Source organism: Gordionus sp. m RMFG-2023, chromosome 2 (genome assembly GCF_954871325.1).
Source record: "Gordionus sp. m RMFG-2023 chromosome 2, tfGorSpeb1-WG-v2, whole genome shotgun sequence".
Classification (NCBI taxonomy): domain Eukaryota; kingdom Metazoa; phylum Nematomorpha; class Gordioida; order Chordodea; family Parachordodidae; genus Gordionus; species Gordionus sp. m RMFG-2023.
This window is the reverse complement of record NC_088776.1, coordinates 56,457,950-56,481,421: the sequence shown is the minus strand read 5'-3', so window position 1 is coordinate 56,481,421 and position 23,472 is coordinate 56,457,950.

The following is a 23,472-nucleotide window of genomic DNA, read 5'->3' as shown; positions in this document are numbered from 1 at the left end:
GAAGATGTTTTTGATAAGTCTGTTGTGGATTTTCACCAGCTATCTTAAGTTGTTTACAAGATTTATCAAGTATTTTTCCTCCACTTATGTAATTTCTTTTTTTACTATATTTTGTATGAATGTTAATATAAAAAATATAGATTTCAATTTAAAATTAGAATATATATTTAATAAAATAGCTATCAAGTTTATCTTTATATTTTTTCTTTATAATGATCTATGCCAGATAAAATGTTTATGCTATGTTTGAATAATAAGATCATTTAATCAATATGTAGATTCCACTTTAGCTTAAAAATCTTTGAACATTTACATTGGGTTATGCTTGTAAAACAAATATAGCTCATTTTAGTTGGGAAAGGAGGGGGGGGGGGTATTATAAATTTTTTAATACTTATACTTATTTCTTGGTTAGAATAGTTAATTTTATTTTAACTTTAGATAAATATAGAAAATGAATATGAAAGAAACTTCATTTTTTATATTAAAATTCCATTATATATTTTATATTTATTATTAATATAATTATTTTTATAAGGTCTGGTTATGGTGGTGTTGTTCATTATTTTTATTTCGGTCCATTTTCAATAAATGTTTATTGTGTTTTCTTTATAAACTAAAAATATTGCATAAATTAATATTAATATTTACTTGTAGCTAATTTTAAGACAATAAATGGTTTTATTTTTAAATGAATGAATATATGAATTTTTTAATAGTGCTTATATCCCATCAGATAATTAAATTAATATTTAATAACTATTTAAATTGATAATATTAATTCGTATTAAAACATATTTATATTTTATGTCAATTTTTTAAAAAAAATCTTTTACAAATGATACCCCCAAATTTGTAAAATTTTGAGGCCCCTGGGAGATTTTCCCACTAGGCTAACTGGCTAGTCCATCCCTGATTAATATAATTAAAAAATTGCTAGATATTAGAAGCCCGACGTCAGCCTGAGAAAAAGCTTATGATGTCTGAGCCCCAGTAGAACCTAGTCAGGGTTGGATAGCCCGTGCTGCTCTAGTCGAAACTAATTAATTAAACAGTTTTTCATATATTTTTTTTTATAAATGCCATTATTCCATACCTTTGTTTTAAAATGAGAGCCAGAATACCAAAAATTCTTTAACTTTCTTGTTTATATTCAAAAGATGACCAGATTCCTGATAGTTTTACAGTACATTTGCTTTATGTTAAATCATTAATTTAGGATCACATGTGTCTATTCCTTTCTAAAAATTTCAATTCGTATACGATTCCTAGACAAAGAATAAATATCAAAATTAACTAATTATTAATACCAATCATTATATTGGACAAATGTCAAGCCGAAATTTAAATTTTTTACATCATTTTGGTGGTAAAAGCAGAATCATTAAATAAAGGAATTTTTTTTCAAAAACGACACAAATTAATATTTTAAAATATAATTATGGATTTTGCGGAGAACTTGTAGTTACAGTTACACTTAGGTTTTTATAGAATAACCTATTTTATATTTTTAAAAAAAATTGTTTATTGTCAAAGTGGTTTTGAAAAATAATTGAGAATATTTTGAAAAGGAACATTTTTTAAAAAAAGAAAATTAAAAATAACATCAAAAGTTTTACAAAATGACAAAAATAAGTAGTAAAAAAATATTTCCTATGTCACAGCAGGCATCGAGAACCATAAATAGGGAATAGATTAGATTTGTAAAGAGCATTTGAGATTTATTTTAAAATAAAAACACACATTAAGAATATAAGACATAAAGATTTTTAAAAATTATAGCTTCAGGACCAAAAATCTTCAAAGTGGTCATTACAAATATAAATATTGATTAAAAATAAATAATTATTAGTCTGGAAAATAAATAATAGAAGTAAATACATCCATTCATGTATATCCCCATTCCTTCCTACAATGGAAATAATTTGATCTTAAAAATTGGGAAAAAATTTTGGAAGAAAAATATTTCAAAATAAATGGAAAAAAGGATGGATATTTAAAAAAACTCGCTTGTATTATGATCTAATGGCACCATAATATATTTGATATTATATATAGTAATAATCGTCAAATTATGCATATATCTTTATTTTAAAGCAAAGCAAAAAATAATCCAACACCTATAAATTTTATAATTGAATTTTTTTTATATAATATCCTGCTTGTTATAATTATGATCCCATATAATTGAGTTGAGAAAAATTAACAGAGTTTAATTCAAATTTTGGGTTTCTTCCAAACTTTTTATTATCAAAACTATGTCGTCAGCATAAGAAATCACCCTATTTTCCAAGAAAAAAGACTGACTGGAACTTAATTCTAAGAGATTCGCAGTAGCCAGCGTATCTACTATGATTTTATTCATAAGTATATTAAACAATAGCGGGGAAAGAACACATTCTTGTTTTACCCCTTTCTTTGTCCTAAAAGATGGAGAAACCTTATTATTGATTTTTAAGGAGGCAAAAAGATTACTATAATGTGTTTTAAGGATCCTTATAATATTAGAGTCAATGCCACATTCGGTTAAAATCTTCCAAAGTGCATCATGGTTAACATTATCAAAAGCACGTTTAAAGTCGATAAAAATAAAGTAAAAAGGTAATTTATACTTCTGACATTTCTGCATTATAATCTTTAAAGCTAATATTGGTTCGTTTATATTTCTACCTGGACGGTAAGCACAAATGTATTTAGACAAAAGGTTTGGTGTAGAGGAAAGAAAGCGGTTTTTTAAAAGAACCATAAAAACTTTTGATGCAATAGATGTGAGAGCGATGGCTCTATAATCCTTGAATTTAGATGGATTTGGAATTTTCGGGAAGTTGCAAAAGATAGTCTTATTCCAATCCGCTGGCATCATCCCAGTCAACCATATCTTGTTAAACAAAGGCAGTAAGAACCGAGAGATCGCTAAGGGAGCTGCTTTCAGATGTTCTCCTGTAATGTTATCCGTACCCGGAGATTTATTATTCCTAAGCTTCTTAATAGCGGCCACAATTTCAATGAAAAGTTTGCGTTCAATTGTCCAACATTTTGACTAGTGTATGGGATTAAGGTAGGCCTCCTAGAATCAAAGACTCCCATATAGTGGTCGCCATAACACCATCTGTTCGTCGGGGTCAGTAATTAACTTATTATTATCCAGTCTTATAGTTGGAAGTGTCTTGAACACTTTGGCTTTACAAAAGTAATTTAGTTTCTTGTATGCGTCGAAAGTTCTATTCTCTCTCATATCCCTGTCTATCTCAAAAGCCTTTTAGCATTAAAGATCCTTTTATCTCTCCTAAAATAATATTTTATTTTAATTTAAAATAATATTATATTCTTTAAATAATTAAAGCACATTTCATAAGCCATGATAAATTAAGAGAGAACCAATGACATGATACTCAACTATCATTCATTTATTAAAAGGCATTTTGAAGCTTTTTTGAATTTAAATTAGCTGGTGACATAACATTTTGGATATCTTATAATTTAAGTTTTTATGAAATTTTAATGTAAATATAAATATTTAGGTAACCAGAATGGCATTGTTAGTTTATTAATACATAAATAAACGATAGTATTATATATCAGTGGATAGAAGCGTCCAACAAAAAATGTAGAACAGATGGATATTATTATATTATTTTTTTCGAAAAGTATAGTGTATTATTTAGAGTAGTAAAATATCTCGTATTGGGCGACCATTAAAACTATGCAAATTTTGGATCAAAGTTTGTTTCCCAATTGTGGATTTTTCATTATCATTTATATTTATTTATTATTTGGTCATTTAATAAAAACCGAGAAAACATGATGAATATAATACTATAGAAATGGGTAAATATTTAGTGAATTTATAAAGGTGGCGACTCACATAAAATAAATTCCGATAATTATAAATGTTATAAAAATATATTCGACAAAAGGTAGGGTCAATATCTAAATAAGCGGGTAAATGATTGGAGCTATTTGATACTATATATCTTTCAGGTGATATAGATAAAATTCATAGGAGGTTTAGGAGCTAACATATTTTGAGGAGAGGGGTAAATCAAGACATGATATCTTAAAAAAAAGTTAGCTCAATAAAAATTTTTCAGTTTATTATTATACTTTAAAATTTTATTTTAATGTTTTATAATAATATTTTATTTAAAGTTTTATCTAAAATGACTTTAAAAAAATTAAAAATAGATATATAACAATTAATATAGAACATTGTATGGTCAAACAAATAAAAAAGGAAAATTTAAAATAATATTATATTATTTAATGCAATTTATGTATATAAATCTATATGGGTAACCAAATGGTGTGTCATTGATTTTTATTGATATATAAATAAATGGTCAGTCTAAATAGTATAGAATATCAGTTTATGGAACTCAATAAAAAAAAATATAGAATAAATGTATATTAATTTAAATATTGTATATAAAGTAATAAAATATTTCGTAAGGACTACTATTAAAACTACACAAATTTTAATGATTGAGTTTTGTAAGTGGGGATTTTCCTTTATCATTTAATATATTTTGGCTTTAAATTAAACAGCTGTATGGGTAGCTGTCTCGTCTATTAATAAAAACTGAGAAAACAAGGTACTTCATATATTATAGAAAATTGGGTAAATATTTAAAGAATCTCTAAAGGTGACGCAACCTCAAATACGATACCACATCAATTAATCATAGTATCGTTATACACATTAGGATATTTCTCAGAAAACGACTGTAATAATTATTGCTTATTTTATAATTGTTAAATTTCTGCCATTGCATAGATAATATATCTTTTATCATTATAATTAAAACTTTATCTCTTATAAGAGATAATTTTGCCAGCTAATATAAATATAATAATATTTTATAGTTTAAATATATAAACTCTTTTTATATTCAATAAATATATTATTGAATATTTATAAATGTTGAGTTTAAAATTAAAACAAAAAAAATTTAATTTATTTCAACATGTGCGATAACTACTTTTGATAAGTTCGGTAGAACTCTTTAAGCAAATACCGATATAGCGTGTTACTTTTAAAGGTAAGCCGTTGACAACAGTGGTGATTTGTTTTTATATTTAAAATATTTTACCTTTTAAATAATAATCGACTATCTTTGGGAAACTAAAAGGGAGAATAATAATATTAATAAAATATAAAGATGATATTTATTGAAATAAAATGAAAATAAACATGCACGAAAGCGGATACTCAAACATGAATAAATATTAATATGATTTTGATAAAACAATAGAAAAGAGAAGTTAAAGATCATAAGATCATAAGATAAGTATGTAAATATGGGGAATGTTAGAAGCTCTATGATTCTATATGTCTTTCATGTAACATGGATAAAATTCCTAGGTATGTTATGGAGTTAAATTATTTTGAGAGTGGGCTTAATCAAAACATAAAAAGCTGATCTGTTTAATATTATATATGAAAACATAAATATTTTTATTGATTTTAAATAAATTTACTTTAAAAAATTAAATAGAACTTTAACAATTAATTTATAACATTGTATGTACATCAATAAAAAAAATATTTTATTTATATTTATTTTATTTTAATTTCAAATAATATTATATTCTTTATAATAAAACAAATATTAAAAACATTTCTTCCTAAATTATAAGATTTTATATTACATAGATAGTAAAATATTTTTTTCAAGCTTTGTTCAAAACTGATTCTACATTTCTTAAGTCAAAATAAATTAAGAGAGAACCAATGACATATAATACGCACCAGACGATAATTAAATTATTCATTAAAATGCATTTTAGAGCTTCTCTGAATTTAAATCAGCTGGTGACACAGCTATTTTGATTTTTATTTAATTTAAGTTTTCGTCTACACATTATGATATTTTTTGAAGTGACTATAAAATCATTGTATATTTTATAATAGCTAGATATTAGCCAATGGCTTACTCGACAATCATCATTTATTATTATAATTGAAGTTTTATCTCTTCAAAGACTTTTTGCCAGCATATGTTAATGACAAGAAAATTATTTTTTAAACCTTTTTATAATCAAGAAATATATTTTTTAAATAACAAATGTTGATTTTTAAATTATAAACATAAATGAAATTAAAAAATTTATTATTAGTCAAAAATGGTTGACAAAAAGCGTGCAATTTCTCTTGAAGAATTTAGGAGGGCGCTACGTTTGGGTCAAACAACGATAGCGTTAACTTGTCATTTCTAAAAATAGAAGTTAGCAACACTAGTTATTTGTCCTATATTTAAAAAAATTTACTTTTTATAAAATCTTTGATTTGGTTTTCCATATCTAAAAGGGAGATTGATAATTTTATTAAATATAAAAATTATTAATTAAATAAAAAGAAAAAAAGCGAATATATTTTTTTTTAAAATAAACAATATAACATTTCTCAAAACATGATGATTATTAATATGAATTTTTGGAAAAAAAATTAATTTTTATGTCGATTGTATATTTTTAATAAGAAGTCATAATAAATAAATGTAGGATAAATATATAAATAAGTGTGTGAATGATTGGAGCTAATTAATTCTATATATCTTTCAGGTGAAATGGATAAAATTCCTAGGGGGTGTTTACAGCTATACTATTTTAAAGAGTGGGGTAAATCAAAATCTAATATCTTCAAAAAAAATTCCCATATGAAAAAGCTGATCAGTCTATTATTATACTTCAAAACTTTATTTTAATGTTTTAAAACATTATTTTCATAAAGTTTTACTCGAAAATTGCTTTGAAATTAAAAATAGCTATTCAACAATTAATTTTGAACATAATATGGTCATTTAAAAAAATTATATTTTATATAAATTTGTATTTTAATTTAAAATAATATTATAGGTACAAAGATTTTTTGTAAGCTCATATATAATGAAAAAAAAATTATTTTTAATATTCTAATTTTATAATCATTTTTAAATATTTATAAATGTTAATTTATTTATTATATAAATAAAAAGTAAGGGTTTAATATGGATCCCTTCTCCCCCCCCCCACACCACCCCCATAAAAATTATGATTAGGTATATTTTAGTCAAGCTGCACTTTAACAAATCTAGCTAATAAGCGCGCCTTTCGGCAAATAATAGCGTTAGCGTGCTAAAAAGTAGGAGTTTTCCCAACACGTTGATGTCCTTATATTTAAAAACTATCTTCTACTTTTTCATAGATAGATTTTTTGATTTCTAAAAAGAAAGAATGATTTATATATAAAATATAATTATGGTTTAATAAAATAAAAATAAAATATTAAACATTCATGATTCAAAAGAGAATAAATTAAAAAAAAAATAAACAATAGCATTTCTAAAGATATGAATAATTTTAAATATGAAATTTGATAAAAATAAAAAATTTATGCCTAGAAATTTTTTTTATGTCGATATTTTATTTTTATTAATAAGTCATTAAATAAGAAAGTTTAATGGTTAGGAGCAGTATCTAAATAAGCTGAAAACTTTATTTTAATTTTACAACATTATTTTCTTGATAGTTTTTATTTCAAATTATTTAAAAAAGAACAAAAATCGATTTCAACTTATTATTTTATTTATATTTGAACTAGAATTAAATTTAAAACTCGTTTCGCTATAACATGACCCCCTTCGATTTTTTTTAAAATTTGTATTTTAAAAGAGTAAGATTATATTACTTTTCAAATTGATAGACTTCACGAGATATGGCCAACAAAAATTTCTGAAATAGTTAATTTTAAATATCTCAAAATGTAATTAATCAAAAACATAATTTAAATTTTATTAAATAGCTATAGAATAACCCTTTAATTGAAATAAAGTCTACTAACAAAAACCGGAAATTGAAACCAGAAATAGCTAAATAAAAATTGCTTATTTTTTCAAATTTTCTTTACAGATAGAAATTATAATTCTAAATATTTATACAAAAACCCAGACTGGGACGAGAACTGAGCCAAGAGTTTCACACTTAAATATAAGTAATAAGACTTAAATCCTATATTATACCAAATATATAGTAATTAATTTTTTAAATTAGGGGGCAATATATGTAAATAATAAGCATTAAAACTAAAATCCTAAAAAACATGATTATTTTGTGTTTTTATATGTGTCATATTATGGAATCATGTCGGAATCATTGAATCCCCACGTTTTATTCGAAAAATATTCCGAATCCCCATGAAAAAAAAAAATAATAATTTAATTACTTTTTCTTCTCTTTTTTGCGGCTGCTAGCACCATATAATTAAAAGGCCAAAATAAGAGATTTAAAAAAAGTAAATAGTATAAAATTAAGGCATATAATGAATGAAAAGGGATGAGGTTAAGACTTTTTTGTTTTAAAAAATATTAATAAATATATTTATAAAAAATCCGAATTATTGCAACAAATTTCTTTGAACATTTAAGCAGGGACGGTTACGGTTCAGTATGTAAAAAATTATAATGGTTACGTTTTGGTTACGGTTCTTGAGAAGAAATTTATAAAGGTTCGGTTCGATTCAACTAATTATAAAGGTTTAGTTCATAATTTTTTTTTATTGAAACCATCTTCTAATTGCTTTATATTATAAGCATCTATGAATTATATATAAAAAAATATATAAGATTCAAAATAACTCATTTTTAAATATTTTATTTGAACTTAGCCCTTTCTACAGTAACTAGTGTTGCGGGACCGCCAGCGTTTATATAATTCTGGATATTAAAATTATTTCTCTAAAATATATAAACTGAACCTGTTTAACCGTTTTTTCTAAAGGTTCTCTTTACTCCCTCAAAAAATAATTATATTCGGTTACGGAAAAATAAATTTTTTTGAAAAAAATATTGGTATCCCGTCTTTACAGAGAATCTTTTATAGAGAATGCAAATATAGAGAAACTTTTATAGAGAAAACAATTGTAAAGATTGTCGTTTATAAAGAATATCGTTTATAGAGAATGATTTTATAGAGAATTTATTTTATAGAGAAACTTTTAAAGAGAAAACAATTATGGAGAATGTCGTTTATAGAGAACCTCATTTATAGAGATTGATTTTATAGAGAATTTATTTTATAGAGAAACTTTTAAAGAGAAAACAATTATATAGAATGTCGTTTATAGAGAATGATTTTATAGAGAATTTATTTTATAGAGAAACTTTTAAATAGAGAAAAAAATTATATTTGAATGTCGTTTATAGAGAATGATTTTATAGAGAATATTTTACAGATTGTTTTACAGAGAATTATTTTTAAAGAATATTTTACAGAGAATTGTTTTAGAGAGAATTATTTTATATATAAGGATTTTATAGAGAATAATTTTATATTGAAGAATTTTATAGAGAATGATTTTATAGAAAATGAATTAAGTATTATTTTAGAAATAAATTTTCTCAAAAACACAAGCCAGATGCCGTCATATAAATTCTCGGAACCCTTGGATAAAAAAAGGGAAAAAATAATCTTAAAAAAAATTATTCACGTTCCTGATTTGTATTGCTTATGAATAATTATGATAATATTTTTGAGTTTCCTGTTGTTATTTGTTTTAAAATACGCTGAACAATTAGAAGTAGTAATGCAAAAATGAAAATGTTTCCTTCTTTATCAGTTTCTATTAGTGCTTTGCTTTAACTAGTAGAGTAGCCATTTTAAAAAAAAACTATAAGCAACTAAGCCAGCTTTACGCCAATTGTTTTAATTTTGTCAATATTTAGTTGCTTTGTGCATTATTTTAATCTGCTTGGCCCGGCCCCGATTTTTTAAAAATATATTATATATTTTTAATTTGCCTAGATAATAATGGTGATTTAAAATATTTGGTTTTAAAATATATGGCCCGGCCCGAGTGTTTTAAAAAAAAGCTTTTTTTGACCCGGCCCGTGTATTTAAAAATATAAAATGTTAGGCTAGGCCCGGGTATATTTAAAAAAATTAAAATACGGCCCGGGTTTAAGGTCGGGCCTGTAAGTCTCTGATTTATAGTGCGCTTTTATAATTTCCCTAATAAATCTGATTTTACCAACTCCGAAGAGAATCTACCCTGGGAATTTCGTACGATTGCGCCAAAATTTTTTGTATTTAATAATTTTATTTTGTTCTATCATTTTAAATCATAAATTGAGCTCGTTTTATTAAATTTTAAATCTGATTTTGCCGAAAATGCATTTAATAAATTTCAGAAGATCTTATATTGAACCTCTGATATTTTAATTTACATTAATCTAAAATTTATAAGTAGTGTTAGTAGCCTAAAAATCAGCTAAACATAATTTGGCTTAACCGAAAAATCGCCTAAAACTAATTAGACAAATTGTAGGGACTGGGAGCTAGGCTAATCGCCCGTCAGCGTTACGCAATACTAGGCCTAGCCTTTATTAAAATTATTTTATATTATGTAACGATATATGACGGGCAATTAAGCGAGCTCCTTAGCCGATGCCTAATTTTTGAATAATTAGTTTTCGCCTATTTTTATGCTAAGCCTAATTAAACAGATTTTTAAATTTAATAAAACGCACTCAATTAATGATTTTAAATGCAAATAATAACAAAAAATAAAACAATACCCATCATATTATCGCTTTACCAAAATTGAGTTTAGTTAAAAGATCACTAGAGTACTGTCTAATATTCACAGGGTAGGCAAGGAAGACCAGGGGGTGGTTGGATCAATTTCTGTCAAAATCGTCATAGGTCCGAAAAATTGTAGCTGAATTTACAAAATACAAAATGATAGTTCAAACCCTTACCTAAAAATTATACATCGACAAAATTTAAAATAATACACTTATTTCTCTAAATTGATTTTAGTAATGAAAATTTCTTATTACAAGCCTAAACTCCTTAGCAGTGTAAAAAAAAGATGAATCCAAAAGTTTAAACTGTTTTTATAGGTTTTTTGCACTTGTTAAACATTCCGAAGATCAGACTTTTAAAGAAATTTTTTATTTACATATAGGGATTATATTTATTGATACCAATTTGTTTAAATATGATTGGTTCACAGACAAACTTGTATTTCATCATATGATTATAAGAAGCTTTGTATCATGATATACACTGATTACCATCATCGAAGCTTGATATTTGCAGCAGATTGCACAATATTTTACTAACTCTTTTACACTTAGAAGATATTTCAAATATCTAATTATCAAAAGATTTTGCATTATATATTATAATACTACCCCCTTCCCCCACTCCCATCATTTCCTATACCACATCAAAATTAGAACAACGGAATTCTAAATACAAACTACCCATTTTAATTTCAATGCCAATCTTAAGTTATAACCCCTTCCCCTGTGGTAAAAGGTCCTGTTTAACATTTTTTGAATGGTTAAGCGTCTTTTTATTATTGGTAGTCGGTCTATAGATCTGGTTATAAGCAAGTATAATTATCATTAATATTTAAATTTCTTGGTATCATTAGGGCTAATTATTTATTCAAACTTTTCTGTTGGGAGGGGGGGGGTGTTTCTTAATAAAAAAAATTTCATGATTAAAGCAATATTTTTATTTTCCAGCATAACATAAGGATTTTCATTATCTACGCTTCCTGAGACAGATATCTTACTTTTCTTATATAATTTTTCTGTAGGGCCTTGCTTTCTACTGTAAAAAGTGGAATCATAAATGATAAGTTCGCTTCAACTTGTTTAATTAATTTTAATATCAGTCAATGCTTGCTTTTATAACTTTTATTTTAAATCTTTCTAAACCTCTTTTAGTCTTGAAAATACACATTTAAAAATATGAAGGCATAGAAAATGTAAAAAATAGATATTTTCCACCTTTCGATTTTTTAGGGTTGTATCTACTCCTTGAAGTACAACTCACAAAGTAATTTCATTTCATTAAATTTTCTCATCCTCAGCGATGATAGTAACCTCCAATCTCTATTATCGTCACTCCAATAAAATTTATGACATTCATCAGATTAATAAAATATAGCGAACTGAAATGGAAATATACTATAATTTGTATTAAAAATAGCTAAGTTATTTTTAATAATATATGAGGTATGTACAATTCATTCAATTTTAGCTCTACTTATATTTATTATATTTCTATATCCATTTTTATACAATTTTGTCTTTGATCACATAATTAAAAAAAAGACTCGTCAGGAAGCAAGAACTTAGCAAGAATCAATTAAGGAAATCAATAATCTATTTTTTTCCCAATTCCTGAGTCACAATAGTGGCAATTTCATCAGAGATTACACGAATTAAGTACTGAGATGTATAGCAATTCAATTCGACAATCTACCTATGTTGCTGAATATTGTTTCATGTCTTGTTGTGATAAGCTTTGACCTTGTTTTTTTGATTAAACAATAAGAGAACTTTATACAAATTTATTATTAAATAATGCTTATCAAGTCCATACTAAATCCCTCACTAATTAAAGCATGCTTTGTCAAAGAATAATATAAATCCGAAGTCTAATTATCTGTTTGGCTCAATGTTTTAAATAAAACTTTTTTTCTTAGTGCCTTGCAAATTTTATTTTCTTCGGCCAAAGCTTCATCCAAAATCTTTATTTTTAGGAACCTAGCCATAATTTTAAATTTTAGGCCTGAGCCTGTCCTGTCCCAAATTTAATTGAAAAATATAACTAAACGCATATTTAAACAATCAATTAATATAAAAATTTAATTCCTTTACCCTAATCTTTAGAGAAATCTATTTTATTGCTTAGAATCTTTTATATATTTTTTGAGTCAAAAAAATAAAAAGCCTTAACCCTATTTTTAAAAAAAATATTTTTAGGCCCAAGCCCAACTTTAACTTAATTTCCAGGTTCAACTAAGTTTGTCTAAAGGCCGATAAATATAAAATTGTAGTTTTAATCAAACTCCATTCTCGATATCGCAACTGATGTAATTCATTTAAGATAATGCATTCACGATAATACATTTGCGATAATGCATTCGCGCTAATATATTCGTGACATTCGCTATAATATTTTCGCTGTATTATACTCGCGATAATGCATTCGCTATAATATCTTATATAGAAATCTTCAATTGACGGTTTTAGTTTTTTAGGTAGGACAAAATTATGGTGCTTCTATTAAATCAAAAATATAGGTTTCTCTATAATATGTGGAACCCTAAATAGAGATCGGCACTTTTCGACAATCAATATATTAAAGCCATCGCATACATCTAAATGTGTATCATTAGAGATTAATGAATTCTTAGTTATCTATATTAAAAAGATTTATGAATAAAATTTGAATAATAAAATAGGAAGAAAATTATATTTAGAAACGTGTTCCGAAACGCAGAATGAACGGGAATGTGACATATTTTTTACCCAAACAACTGGTTAAAACCTTTTCTTAATTAAAATTAGAATCAAGATTCTCTTCCGTCATATTATATCCATAAGAGAACCCTTCTATAGGCTAATTTAGGTAGTTGACATATAAATGCAATATATAAAAAATTTTAAAATGGTTGGTTCAGTTTAGATTCTCTTTAATAACGGTTAATACATATTACAAATCGTTTCAGGTTTAGTTGCTGAGTTAATAATCAAGTTAAACTGAATTGTATTATTAAAGAGTTAATTTTGATATATTTTTCAAATCCCACATAAATTTTTTGAACTCTATAATTGTCCCATATATAATATTTCTCTTTAAAATCAAGATCTAGAAAATAATTCTCTACAAAATAATTCTCTACAATGTAATTCTCTACAAAATAATTCTCTACAATATAATTCTCTACAAAATAATTCTCTATAAAAGTAATTCTCTTTAAAATCATTCTCTATAAACAACATTCTCTATAAAATCATTCTCTTTAATTCTCTTTAAAATCATTCTCTATAATCGGCATTCTCTATAAAACCATTATCTATAAATTAATTCTCTATAAAAATCTCTATATAAAACATTCCCTATAAAACATTCTCTATAAACTACATTCTCTATAAAACAATTCTCTATAAATGCATTCTCTATAATTGTTTTCTCTATAAACGTTTCTCTATAAAATACATTCTATTTTTACGCTTTAAAAATATTTTTTGGTTTTAAAAATTTCAAAATAAGGGATTTAAAAAAAAGTAAATAGTATAAAATTAAGGCATATAATGAATGAAAAGGGATGAGGTTAAGACTTTTTGTTTTAAAAAATATTAACAAATATATTTATAAAAAATCCAAATTATGGCAACAATTTTCGTTGAACATTTAAGCAAGGACGGTTACGGTTCAGTATGTAAAAAATTATAAGGGTTACCTTTTGATTGCGGTTCTTTTATAAAATTGCAAATTTAATTTAAAATTTATTCACACTCACGCCGTGACCCACCGTTAACACCATGGGTCAAGTGTAATTTCAAGGCCCGCGCCCACCTCTAATCATTATTTAATTGTTTAGATAAAAAAAAATTTCATTGATAAAATGGTTAAATTATTAAGAAATGGATCTTTCATGGTATTAAGAAGTCTTGGCAGTATATGAGGTAGTAAGAATTTATCATCTCTTATATTATGCCATGTGCAATTATTAAATAAGCATTTTATTATTTTGGTTAATATTTTTAGGCATATTTTGAAATTGGTAAAATAATTTTATGACAAGAAATCAACCTAATTTGCCAAACATCGGCCAAAATTTATTAAAATGTAATAAGACTCCCCATTTATTATTAAATTTAATATGTATATGGAATCACGAGGTCGAGTCCCATATCATAAAATAGAAATCATTTGGTTATGGAAATAAAACAATAAAAGAATTATAATTTTTTTTAAGGTACCCCCATTCAAATTTTTAGAAGCAGTTGCTTCGGACCCTCACCGTTGTAAGGACCACTGGTCCCCGGGTAGGGTTCACTCGTTCCCAAAAAAAATTATAGAAAAAATAACATTTTGAAAAAAGTATTAGATATATATTTTTGAAATTAAAAACTACTATAAAACTAATAGAGATGAACGGAATGAGATATTTGCTGCCAGTAATATTTAAAATTTGGACAAATACTTAATGGAAATGTGGTTATTTTATATCTTATCCATGTCGGTATATTCTTTGATTGGACGAGTTGCACTAACATGTTCAATATATTCTAAATCTAAACGATATTATTTAAGAAATATAAATTTTGGTAAATTTACCGCTGCAGTTACTATTTGAATCTTCTTCTTTAATATAAGTATTTATTTTTTATATTCACTAGAATCCCTTGGGAAAATATATTAGGATATCCTGGGAATGTTCTATTTGTAAAGTTTCGGTATGTATTAACTAAAAGAAATTGATTTTTCTTTTCATAACAAAAAATAATGTATATAATACACAGTGGGAAAAATATGTCCTTCCCCCAGTTATAAATTATTTTGTAATTTTTGTATTTTATATTTTAAAATTTCAATAAATATCAAATAATAGCATTTTAAACATTCACAGTGATTATTTTATTTAAGTTTTTATAGGTGAGCAATAGAGGATATTTTTTAATGTTGAAATGTATCAATAAAGTGTAAAAAAAATTTAAATTCTTTTATTGTTTTACTTCCATAACCAAGTGATTTCTGGTTTATGATATAGGACTCAACTTTGTGATTCCGTATATTACATTTAATAATAAATGGGGGGTCTTATTACATTTTAATAAATTTTGGTCGAGGTTTACAAATTAGGTTGATTTCTTGTCATAAAATTATTTTACCAATTCAAAATATGCCTAAAAATATTAATTAAAATAATACAAATGCTTATTTAATAATTGCACATGGCATAATATAAGAGATGATAAATTCTTACTACTGTTATAGCTGTTGAAAAAAGAAGAAATAAATTTAATTTAATACATCAAATGTCAGTTATTTTCTGACAGGGAAATTACGTTTTTCCTTGTGGATAGGGAAAAAACGTAATCATCACATGTTTGGTTTTTAAGGATTCCTTTGTTAGCTATTTTGGAATGAAAATATTGGATTTAGTGGAGAAGATGTCAGCTGGGAGGAATGAAGAAGGGACCTGTGGGAATGAAGAACATGTGAAGCGGGATAATTATGATTTATAATATTTATATTCTTTTTTAATGGATAGATAAATATAATTATGATATACTTAATTATGAATAAAGTTGGAGTGTTTATGGATTTGTTTAGTTAGTGACCGCGACTACAGGATAGTTTCGACTCCAGGGTTATTCGGTATTTTAAAGGTAAAACAAAATTTTTGTTGATATATATTTTATCTGATAAATTTTTGGCAGCGCAGTAGTACTAACCACGATACAGGGGGTCAGGAGGTGAGTTTAAGGGTTCCTTTAATTTCATATTAAATATTTAACTTAAAAGGTGTAAGATAGAAAGTATGTAATGAATATTAATCAGGAATATGAAAATAAGATCAGGAATTTAAGACAGTAATATTTGGTATATTATATGTCTAGATGTATATTGTACATCCAATTTTGTTTATTATTTGATACGCATTAAGACTCATTGAATGGTGTTATAGGTATTCCGTCATAGGAAGCTAAGACCTCATGATCAGCAGGACAGAAAGGATTGCTAAATATTTAAATATTTGAAATTTAGGAAAATATATATGGAAATAGACTTTTGTAATTAGGTGTGTATTATATAATTATGCATTTTGGGTTTTTAAAGGGATGGACATGTGTGGGATCATTTATTATTAATTAATGTTAATATATTGTATTTGTAATTTAGTTTCAATTAAGGTTGATATGTTATTAAGGGATATCATTTATTATTAATTAAGGTTAATATATTGTATTTGTAATTTAGTTTCAATTAAAGTTGATATATCATTAAGTGATCCATTGAGGGTGAGTTAATGTGGTTTATTTTGAAGTAATTAACCATTTTTATGAAATAGAATGTAATGTGAATTACATATATGATATGTTTAATTATGAATGATAATCTAAAGGAATTGAAGTATGATGAAGTCAGAATAATATCTATAATGTTAGATGTGGATAGTTATTTTGATTTAGTGTCTGCATTTGGTATATAAATTGTGTAGGAATTTATATGATATATTAGATGATGTATAATATTTTTTTCCAAATTATGAAATTTTTATATTTAATATATATCAGAGACCTGCAGGCCCGGCCCTAAGCCCGGCCGTATTTTAAATTTTTTAAATATACCCGGGCCGGGCTGGGCCTAAAAAATTTTTTTTAAATATATCCGGGCCGGGCCTAAGATTGTTAAACCCGGCCGGGCCTTAATATTTCTTATAAAAATTTTGACATTATGAGTTAATGGTTATAAGATTATATTATATTATAGTTATGATTAATATAATATTGGGTGATGGTTAACACTACCTAACACCCACAGATCGATCTAATTATTAATTTTCTGCAAATTTATTCAAAGTATTAATATATTTTTTTATAATTCATATCTAAATTTTTAGAATATATTTTACCAAAACAATCAAATAAAGGAATATCACTACTTGAAGTTTGTAATACCTTTCAAAGCGAAAAAGGAGAAATAAAATTGATTTTACTTAATATAAAGCATTTTTTAATTGAAAAATTTGTTTTACACAAGTATCATTTTATTTCTCTTTTTCTTTGTCCCAAATTCAAGCAATTACGTATATAGTCAGGGACAGATCGCAAGATGACGTAAACTATATAAAAGATTATATTAAATTACAAGAGGCTCAGGAAGTAAATGAAATACCATCGACTAGTCAAATTACGACTGTTGTTAAACAAACTGAATCGTTTTATGACAAATGGGGCGATGGTAATTCTGGTAATATGTCAATACCCGATGATGAATATTATAATTACATAAATAAAAAAATAAATGAAACATTTAAGGTGGATAATTTGTTAGAGTGGTGGGCGGCTCATCAAAGCGAATTTCCAATTTTAGCAAAATTGGCAATTCCTGCTTCAAGTGCAAGCTGTGAGCGGAATTTTTGCACTACGAGAATTCTTGAAGAAAGAAGAAGTAATCTTCAACCTGAAAAGGTAGATATGCTTCTCTTTCTTTATGATAATTTGTGAATTTTTAATATCTTTCTTGAGTATAGGGTTTCGTCAATCATGCTGGTTTTTTACTTTGCAAACTGTCAAATATTTATTGCATTTATTATATTTACCTTGAGTCATGAAAGTTTTTAATCCAACATTTTTCATTATTTTTTTTTACAATAATATAATACAATTATCTTCTTTTGTTAAAAATTCATATTATAAAATAAATTATATTAATATTGTGCAATTAGATTATATTTTCAAAATACTATTTATTATACATGCATTTTTTTAAATAGCGATTTATTTTTATTTTATAAATTAAATAGTAAATTAAATACAATATATTATATTCTCAAAATATTTTCCATTTTTATAAATTAAATATTAGTTTTATTATTTTTAAATGCAATATAAAATATAGTATATGCTCAAAATATTATTACCATTTTTTTGAATATCAATTTTATTTTTATAAATGCAATATAAAATATAGTATATGCTCAAAATATCCATTTTTATAAATAACAGTTTTATAATTTTTATAAATTCAATATAATATTCTCAAAATATTAGCTTTTTACATGTATTTTTTAAATAATAAGCGATAATACTCGCTGAAAAATATGGTAAAATACCTCATTGGTGAATTTTTGTATATACCAGGTCGAATATAATTTTAAAAAATTCCGAGCTGGGCCTGAAATTTTTTTTTTAAAAATATCCGGGCCGGGCATCAAATTTTTAAATCCGGGCCGGGCTGTAAAAATTTTTTTTAAAAAATATCCGGGCCGGGCCTTAAATTTTTAAATCCGGGCCGGGCCGGGCCGTAAAAAATTTAAAACCGGGCCGGGCCGTGCAAATGGTACCTCTGCAGGTCTCTGATATATATATATTTTTTTTTTAAATTATAAAAGTTTTATTTGCAATTATTATATTATTTTTTTGGTATGCAATGATGTGAAGGGAAAATATTTTTACAAATAAGGTCAGCCCGTATTGATGGGTATGCCTTGAGGTGAGAATATTGTTCAGTTTGCATACTGGGAAAGTTTTTTTTGTGTAATTTTTTTTTTGTAAATTTATGCTGCATATTACATTTTTTTTAATCTTTGTAATAATTTTATAGCACATCACTATTATTTACTATTTATTTATGAACATTTTTTTTAAAGAAAAGACTCAAATTATTTTATATTGTGAAGGTATATTAAAAATTCTTTACATATACACCATATAACACATTATATTCTCAATTTTGTTACTTTGCATTCTACATTTTTGTGAATTTGTGCTAATTGTGATGGCAGAGTTAGGTAGAAATGGTATATTTTTCTTAGGATACTGAGTAATTTCTAGATGGAAAATATTGTATTTTCTACATATTATATATTTTTTCTCCCTATAAAATATTAAATTTATTTCTATACATATGTTTTGTAATTTTATTTAAAATCTTTGTTCGGCAAAGTTTCGCAATTATTTTTAATACCTAAAGATGGATTTTTATATTCATTTTAGGAGATATTTATAAAGATGTAGCATTGTTTTTTTCACATGACAGAAGGAAAATTACATGTGTTGAAATTGCATTTCACACACAGACCATATGTTCACATTACATTATTATATGTAAAATCATTATTTATTAATTACCATGAATCATACCCAAATAATGTATATTATAGCTCATATTTCCCAAATGTCTTAAAATGAATGAATTATTATGTTTTGCTGATATTACATTGTCCATATTAAGGTTCCATAGATTATAAAGGCAGATACCCCAATTTACATGTCATTATTGATAATATGTGTTTTGGCGATTATATATTGAAATGTATCGGAGATATTACATTAAAATCATCATAAGGGAAGTCGATTCGATAAATTCCCTGAACGTCTTCAAGGCGTCCCGATACAATTCAGAGAGGTGATTCGTTACAATTCAAAGTCGATACAATTCAAAGTTGATACAATTCAAAGAGGCGATTCGATACAACACCACCACAGAGAGAGGGACGCTGGGCTTGTGAAGGGTGGGCGTGTTGTAGCTTTTGAAAAAAGAAGAAATAAATTTAATTTAATACATCAAATGTCAGTTATTTTCTGACAGGGAAATTACGTTTTTCCTTGTGGATAGGGAAAAAACGTGATCATCACATGTTTGGTTATTAAGGATTCCTTTGTTAGCTATTTTGGAGTGAAAATATTGGATTTAGTGGAGAAGATGTCAGCTGGGAGGAATGAAGAAGGGACCTGTGGGAATGAAGAACATGTGCACCGGGATAATTATGATTTATAATATTTATATTGTTTTTTAATGGATAGATAAATATAATTATGATATACTTAATTATGAATAAAGTTGGAGTGTTTTATGGATTTGTTTAACTACCTCATATACTGCCAAGACTTCTTAATAGCATGAAAGATCCATTTCTTAATAAACCATTTTATCAATGAAATTTTTTTTTATCTAAACGAGGTGGTCGCGGGCCTTGAAATTACACTTGACCCATGGTGTTAACGGTGGGTCACGGCGTGAGTGTGAATAAATTTTAAATTAAATTTGCAATTTTATAAAAGAACCGCAATCAAAAGGTAACCCTTATAATTTTTTACATACTGAACCGTAACCGTCCCTGCTTAAATGTTCAACGAAAATTGTTGCAATAATTCGGATTTTTATAAATATATTTATTAATATTTTTTAAAACAAAAAAGTCGTAACCTCATCCCTTTTCATTCATTATATGCCTTAATTTTATACTATTTACTTTTTTTTAAATCTCTTATTTTGGCCTTTTAATTATATGGTTCCAGCCGCAACAAAGAGAAGAAAAGGTAATTAAATTATTTATTTTTTTCATGGGGATTCGGAATATTTTTTAAATATTTTTAAAAAAAGATCTCGAATAAAACGTGGGGATTCAAGGTTGGGATTCCGAATTATGATTCCATATCCCAATACGACATATGTATTGTATTATTTTAAATATAACACAAAACGCCATAAAATGGAAGCAATATAAGAAATAAACAAAGATGATTTGTAAAAAGTATTAAAGTAATAATAATGATAATAAAAAGTGAGCTCAATAATTTATTTTATAATTAATATCAAACAAGATGATTAAATTTGACATAAAGTCATATTCAAAATTAATTCCAACCGCAACTGCCCTCATTTTTATCAATAAATTTTATATACCCATTTCTCTACGAAATTAAATTAACCTATTCATTATCCAATTTATTTATAATTTAAAATAATTATATAAAATTAACAATTATCTTTTATTTCTTACCAAAATAAGTTAAATGTCTACAAAAGATATTTCTATTTCAGTAAAATGCTGTTACTAACTATAAATAATCTAATAAATAAAAATTATTATATACTTTTAAATTTATATATATTTTTTTTAAATTAGTCTGCTCAAAAGTAGTGTTATTACGGCTCGATTTAATCTATTTTAAATTAAGATTTTAGCCAAAATAATATTACGCAAGCCTCGAGATTTTGTTAATAGATATCCAAACTTTTCTGCCATCCATGAGCAACCGGGCATGCGTAATATTTTTTGGTTAAAATAATGGGTTAAACCATTTTAAAAAAAATCGAGCCTTTTAACACTAGAAATCCTGGTTTTTTATTTTTTGGTTATAAAATTCTTTTAAGTTCTAAAATTTTGTCTTTAATTTGTATGTTTTTGTTTACTTTTTGATTAAGGGGTATTGTATAAATTATCAAGTTAACTAATGAATCCAATAATTATAGAACATGGGTTCTTACAGGGCGATTCTCAAAAAAAACGAAAAGATAAAAGATACTTGTAGAGTATCTTAAATACATGATACCTTTATAAAATTATTATTAACCATTAAATTAAAATAGTTTATAAAATATAATTTTTTTTATTATTTATTGGCGAAGAACATAGCATGCCTTTCTTTCTTTCTTTCTTTCTTTCTTTCTTTCTTTCTTTCTTTCTTTCTTTCTTTCTTTCTTTCTTTCTTTCTTTCTTTCTTTCTATCTTTCTTTCTTTCTTTCTTTCTTTCTTTCTTTCTTTCTTTCTTTCTTTCTTTCTTTCTTTCTTTCTTTCTTTCTTTCTTTCTTTCTTTCTTTCTTTCTTTCTTTCTTTCTTTCTTTCTTTCTTTCTTTCTTTCTTTCTTTCTTTCTTTCTTTCTTTCTTTCTTTCTTTCTTTCTTTCTTTCTTTCTTTCTTTCTTTCTTTCTTTCTTTCTTTCTTTCTTTCTTTCTTTCTTTCTTTCTTTCTTTCTTTCTTTCTTTCTTTCTTTCTTTCTTTCTTTCTATCTTTCTTTCTTTCTTTCTTTATAATAAGAATAAATATTTACAATAATTAATAAATTCTTTAAAGACGAGTAAATTATAATAATCAGGCTTTTAGTTTTAATATTAGTTTTAGTCGATTCATGACAGTTGAAATATTAATTTGCAAAAAGAGTAAGATTAAATCAAATCATTGTTTTTTAAGATAATCAATTTTTCAAATAATTTATCATTAGCCCTTTGTCGTTCCCGCATATTTAACATTGTGCCAAAACTTAATAACCTTTCAGCTGGAGCTGAGGAAGACATTGTAGTACTAAATTTTGAAAAATATTCTATATGGAAGGATAATAATTACACATTTCTAATGTAATTCAGCAGTCTTTAATATAATTTAAAACCTCCAGCTCAATGTTTTCTGTATTATTAAACTCACCAATATTTGTTTAGCCAAAAGAAAATTTAACATCATCTTCTTTATTGGATGTTGAATCTATTGGTGTTATAGTTTGAGCTTGATCATACACTAATAGTACAATATTTAGGGCTTCTATTTAATAATATATTTCGAAAGTATTTATTTTTATCATCCGACTCAATCCATAAGTTCTTAAAATATGGAATATTCATCATCATAGGAAAAAGTTTTCTCAAAACTATCGCCCAAACCATTATTTTTTATCTATCTATCTTATGTGATATAAATTTTCCAGCTAATTTTGGTTTTCAAAATATTTCAAATATGGCGGGGAAAAAATAAAGAAATGAATATAAGATTCCACGAAGAAAATAAGGTTATCTTATGTTATATGTAAATTTTTCATACATGAATATTAAAAAGAATTTACATTTTTTGTTAAGAAAATTAAAAAGATATAGAATTTTTTTCAAAATAAAAGATTTAAGATAGATACTAGTATCTTATTAAAAATGTCAAAAAGATATTGACTATAAGATACAAAAGGATCTCAGAGGTACTGCCCAACTCTGATTATATCTAAAATTGATAAAATATTTTTGAAAATTTCAAGAAATATTTTTAAATTTTTCGGGGGTGTTCATAAGCCATCCCTGTGACTACTAGAGTTGAAGAATTTAATATTTATAGCCCTAGCCCAAATCAGGATCATTGGAATGCACTCGTTATAACCTTACATTTATATTTAGCGAGAATTCACGGCGAAAT